Raw genomic sequence first — 6,410 nt, 5'->3', positions numbered from 1 at the left:
AGAAGGACCATCAAGACAGAATAGGAATATTATCAAGTTTTACTAAAGCTTTAGGAGACCAGTCCTTACAAATGCGCTAATACCAGCATCCAGAAGTGGTCTGAATGTGAGGAACTCGCATGGCTGCCGTTTGTGTGACCCCAAGATGCAAGAACCAGGAGGACGATGAGCAGGTAAGATGATTTTAATGATCATCAACAGAAAAATGTAGCAGTTTTGCATACAACAGTTCCAAACATAGAGTCTATCATCAAGCACTGAGGAGTGCTCGAGTGAAAACATAAATAGACATATGCTGATTGGCAGCAGGTGTGGACCGGCTGCCAATCAACGGCAGGTGAGGAGAAAACAGTGCTCAGCGGAACAAACAGGAAATATAACAAAATAAGAGCACTGACAGGAAGTAAATACAAAAACATGGAAACAAACCGAAATGAAGTGACAGATCATCACAGGACCCCCCCCCCTCAAGGAACAGATTCCAGATGTTCCCTGGAAACAAGAACGGAAATAAGTCCAAAAATTACGGGAGGGTGGAGGGAGGACATGGCGGAGGGTCGCCAGGCCAAGTGTCCCCGCAGCCAGCGAGGGAGAGTCAGGTGGCGGCGACGCATTGAACGCCGCTGCCACTGGCGAGGTGGACGACCACGGAACGGCCACATTAGTGGCCGACAAGGAGGAGGTCGCGCAGCTGGCGGTGACGAGGATGACAGCGTCGTCGGTGGATCCTCTGCCGACGATGAAGATGGCGGCACCGTGCAGAGTCCCGCCGGTGACGCGGAAGACCTCCGCGCCGTGCGAAGGCGTGCAAGAGATGATGTCATCGTGGGCGGAGTCGTCGATGATGAAGGTGGTGTCATGGGCGGAGTTGTCGACAATGATGACAATGAAGATGGCGGCGCCCTGCGAAAGCCCGCCGCAGATGTGGTCGTGGGTGGATCCGCTGCCGACCAGGAAGACGGCGGTGTCGTGCGGAGTCCCACCGGTGACGCGGAAGATGTCCGCACAGTGCGAAGGCGCGCCAGAGAAGATGAAGGTGGCGGCGCCATGGAAGGAGACGATGATGTCTCCGTGGGAGGAGACGATGGCGGGGATGACAGCGGCGTGTGCTTGGCTGCACTGCTGCTGGTAGTAGCCCCCCCTCCACTAGGCGGATGCCAGACGCCGTCCACCACTGGGAGAAGGAGTTCTGGGTCTTTTATGTCCCCCGGTGCGAAAACCAGGGACGGGCGGAAGGGGGCCAGGAGGAGGGAAAACGATACGTCCCTCGCAGAGTCCCAGCAGGAGGCCAGGAAGGACATCACGGTGGGCTCCACTGGAGCCTTTGCCGGACTGGCAGGATGAGCGGGTGCTGGAAGGGATAGCAGCCGTGGTGCAGCTGCTGGAAGCTGCCTTGGAGCAGGAACGGGTGCTGGGCACTCAGCCGGTGTTGGTCGTCGTGGCGCCGCGACCGGCGTAAGACGCGGCGCTGCGACTGGCTTGCGACGCGGTGTAGGAACCGGTGGTCGACGCGCTGGCACAGGCGATTGCCGTGGAGCCGGGACAGGATGCACAGCAGGCGACGGGGAAGATGGCGGCAGTGGCCGCGCCGGTCGGAGATCCGGAACCGGCGGCCGAGCCGGGAAGAGCGAAGGCGGCGGTGGCCTAGCCGGTCGGAGAGCCGGAACCAGCGGCCAAGCCGGGAGGAGCGAAGGCGGCGGTGGCCTCGCCGGTTGGAGAGCCCGAACCGGCGGTCGAGGCGGAGAGGGAAGGTCCGAGCCTGCTGTGGGCTGGAACCGCACAAACCTGGCTTTTAAGTCCTCCAAGAATTGTGCGGTCCAGAAGGTCGGCTGTGCATCGCCGACAGGGGTTCTCGCGAGGACACAATCTTCTGGCTCGATGATACTGTGAGGAACTCGCATGGCTGCCGTTTGTGTGACCCCAAGATGCAAGAACCAGGAGGAGGATGAGCAGGTAAGATGATTTTAATGATCATCAACAGAAAAATGTAGCAGTCTTGCATACAACAGTTCCAAACATAGAGTCTATCATCGAGCACTGAGGAGTGCTCGAGTGAAAACATAAATAGACATATGCTGATTGGCAGCAGGTGTGGACTGGCTGCCAATCAACGGCAGGTGAGGAGAAAACAGTGCTCAGCGGAACAAACAGGAAATATAACAAAATAAGAGCACTGACAGGAAGTAAATACAAAAACATGGAAACAAACCGAAATGAAGTGACAGATCGTCACACTGAAAGCCAAACGGAAAGAGGCAACTTATTGAATACGAAAACAGCCCCCACCCTGCCCAGAAAGGAATACAGCCTCATTGTTCTAATACTGATAAGGTAAAAAGGGAGTATGCTATACTCAAGGTAAAGCACACAGTTTACTTGCGGACATAAGATACAAGCAAAAAGAGTACACATGGGAAAATATTAGCTGATTTAAACATGACTATGAATAAAGAAAGAACTCTTAAAAATATATATGCATTCTCCACACAAGGTAAACACAGAGAGTAATTATAACCCAAAAGGAACTGGGATTTTTTTTTTTTAAATCTTTTTGAAAAGATGCATTTCGATCAAAGGCGTTAGTTCATAAAACAAAGTTAACAGAGGAAGAAAATGATATAAATTAGGGATGTCCGATAATGGCTTTTTGCCGATATCCGATATTCCGATATTGTCCAACTCTTTAATTACCGATACCGATATCAACCGATATATGCAGTCGTGGAATGAACACATTATTATGCCTCATTTGGACAACCAGGTATGGTGAAGATCAGGTACTTTTTTTCAATATTAATAAAATAAGATAAATAAATTAAAAACATTTTCTTGAATAAAAAAGAAAGTAAAACAATATAAAAACAGTTACATAGAAACTAGTGATGAATGAAAATGAGTAAAATTCACTGTTAAAGGTTAGTACTATTCCGTCCTAAACAACGGCATGGCGCGGTTGGGAGAGTGGCCATGCCAGCAACCTGAGGGTTCTTGGTTCAATCCCCACCTACTACCAACGTCGCCACGTCCGTTGTGTCCTTGAGCAAGACACTTCACCCTTGCTCCTGATGGGTCGTGGTTAGGGCCTTGCATGGCAGCTCCCGCCATCAGTGTGTGAATGTGTGTGTGAATGGGTGAATGTGGAAATAGTGTCAAAGTGCTTTGAGCACCTTGAAGGTAGAAAAGCGCTATACAAGTATAACCCATTTACCATTTACCATTTACTATTAGTGTCCGATAATGGCTTTTTTGCCGATATCCGATATTCCGATATTGTCCAACTCTTAATTACCGATACCAATATCAACCGATACTGATATATACAGTTGTGGAATTAACACATTATTATGCCTAATTTGGACAACCAGGTATGGTGAAGATAAGGTCCTTTTTTTTTAAATTAATAAAATATAATAAGATCAATAAATTAAAAACATTTTATTGAATAAAAAAGAAAGTAAAACAATATAAAAACAGTTACATAGAAACTAGTAATTAATGAAAATGAGTCAAATTAACTGTTAAAGGTTAGTACTATTAGTGGACCAGCAGCACGCACAATCATGTGTGCTTACGGACTGTATCCCTTGCAGACTGTATTGATATATATTGATATATAATGTAGGAACCAGAATATTAATAACAGAAAGAAACAACCCTTTTGTGTGAATGAGTGTAAATGGGGGAGGGAGGTTTTTTGGGTTGGTGCACTAATTGTAAGTGTATCGTGTGTTTTTTTATGTTGATTTAATTAAAAAAAACACAAAAAAAACGATACCGATAATAAAAAAAAACCGATACCGATAATTTCCGATATTACATTTTAACGCATTTATCGGCCAATATTATCGGACATCTCTAATATAAATATTTCTGTAAAAGTGGGGCGGTATAGCTCGGTTGGTAGAGCGGCCATGCCAGCAACTTCAGGGTTGCAGGTTCGATCCCCGCTTCCACCATCCTAGTCACTGCCGTTGTGTCCTTGGGCAAGACACTTTACCCACCTGCTCCCAGTGCCACCCACACTGGTTTAAAAATGTAACTTAGATATTGGGTTTCACTATGTAAAGCGCTTTGAGTCACTAGAGAAAAGCGCTATATAAATATAATTCACTTCACTTCACAAAAGTCATGATGATGAAAAGTAATGACAAGAGTCAGCTGGGTTTTTTTTTGTTATATGTTATGAAATAGAAATATGGCCTTAATAGTCTTCTGAGTTGAATCGCTGATGTTGTGTTTGTGTGAATATGGGGCAGACCTAAGTTTGTCCTCCTTTCTGCTCCATTTCATTCGTGATTTATTCTCATGTTCAATCTTTTTTTTTTTTTTTTAATCTAATTTTGAGCGATGGTATAAAAATAACAATAGAAATAGAAACGCTTGTGCTCCCGAAAACATTGCATTTCTACGATTGCTGTCAAATGACCAATCAGATTAATCACATTTTGGAATTTGGATGAATCATGATTAATCACAGGCGATAACTCGCTTGTATAATTCAAATTCGCTTAAGAAAGGACCGCAATTTTTGTACACAAATACATAGAGTAGCAGTTGTCTATTTGAAGAACTTGTTAGTGTGCCATGTGCAAATGCACCTGTAAAAAAAATGTTCAATATCGGCTCTATCGTTAAGACTTTGACACATTCAATTCTGCGTGTACCCGTGAGCAGTTTGTACTCAAGTGCACTATTATTCTTGCCTCCTATCAATAATGCACTGCATTTAGCGGCGAAACTAATTGTTCCCTCTTCTTAAGTTTCCGCACCATCACTTACAATAGACGCACCTGACCGAAGCAGGCAAGCATCGTTAGCTCTCTAAGTGGTGGGGAATCCCACGAGGTGCGTTAAAGCTCTTACTTATGCATTGCACCGATTAACACGTGAACTGTACTGTAACAGCTCACAGTTACGGAGCACGCCAGAGTGTTCACAAGTGTTTATTTTGGGGCAGAAGTGATGAGCAAATATTTTCCTGCAAATGGTCAACAGGGGGTGGAAAGGAAAGTATTGTGAAAATATGCACAATTTTAAGACACTTATTTTATTTCATCACGTTTGGACCACTGCAAGTCCCTCTACGTTGGAATGAAGCAGACCTTAATCCAGGGGTGTCAAACTCAAATACAGAGTGGGCCAAAATGTAAAACTGAACAAAGCCGCGGGCCAAGGTTGAACAAATTAACCTTTTAATAGGGACCCAAACAAGTTTTGCATTGAATATTGAACAAGCAAAACTTATATAACTTGATAGTGACATGCAAAATCCAGTTTCAAATAATAATAATAATAATTAAAAAATATCAATGGCATATGAAATACATTTTAAATAAAAATGTAATGCCTATTTTCTATTTGCAGCCTTCTGAGGAAAATATCAACATTAACTTTTTCCACAGGCTAATAACTTAGAAAATAAAATAACAATGAATAAACCAACCATTCAGGACTTTAAACTGCTCAGTTTGCAACACACTGATCTAATCTGATGTTCCCAAGCCAGATACCTGCCATCTTTTCTTGGATGCTAGTTCATTAATGTCGGGGCTCAGGCTTTGAGCTGAGGCAACCTTCATTATCGAACGAAGGTGTTCATCAGTCATTATATCTCGGAGTCCGCCCGGACCACAGTCTTGGGGACGTGCCTTAAAGGCACTGCCTTTAACTTACTTTATGAGCTGTCGTCATGTCCGCTTTTCATCCCTTCTAACAACGTGCCGGCCCGATCACACAATATATGCAGGCGTCTGTATGCACAAACATGAATGAATGCAATATACTTAATCAACAGTGATACAGGTTACACTGAGGGTGCCAGTATAAACAACTTTTACACTGTTAGAAATATACGCCACACTGTGTGAACCCACACCAAACAAGAATGACAAACACATTTTGGGAGAACATCCGCACCGTAACACAACATAAACACAACAGAACAAATACCCCTTGTTTTACTTTCTTTTTTATTCAAGAAAATGTTTTTAATTTATTTATCTTATTTTATTAATTTTTTTTTTTAAAAGGACCTTATCTTCACCATACCTGGTTGTCCAAATTAGGCATAATAATGTGTTAATTCCACGACTGTATATATTGGTATCAGTAATTAAGAGTTGGACAATATCGGAATATCGGATATCGGCAAAAAAAGCCATTATTGGACATCCCTACTATTTATACTATATATATAGTATAAACACAACAGAACAAATACCCAGAACCCCCTGCGACACCAACTCCTCCGGGACGCCACACTATTATTGTTTCATAATGCTGAATTATAAAATTAAAACAAGACAGTATTATGCTATTATTGTTAATGATGTTTGTTTTTTTAACGCTGAATTAATTATAAAAACTAAAAAAAAGGGTAAAGCTTACGTCATTATATCCGGTCGGCACAA

This window comes from Nerophis lumbriciformis, linkage group LG19 (genome assembly GCF_033978685.3).
Source record: "Nerophis lumbriciformis linkage group LG19, RoL_Nlum_v2.1, whole genome shotgun sequence".
NCBI classification, from domain to species: Eukaryota; Metazoa; Chordata; class Actinopteri; order Syngnathiformes; family Syngnathidae; genus Nerophis; species Nerophis lumbriciformis.
The sequence above is the reverse complement of the archived record's forward strand: the minus strand, read 5'-3'. Positions refer to the sequence as shown.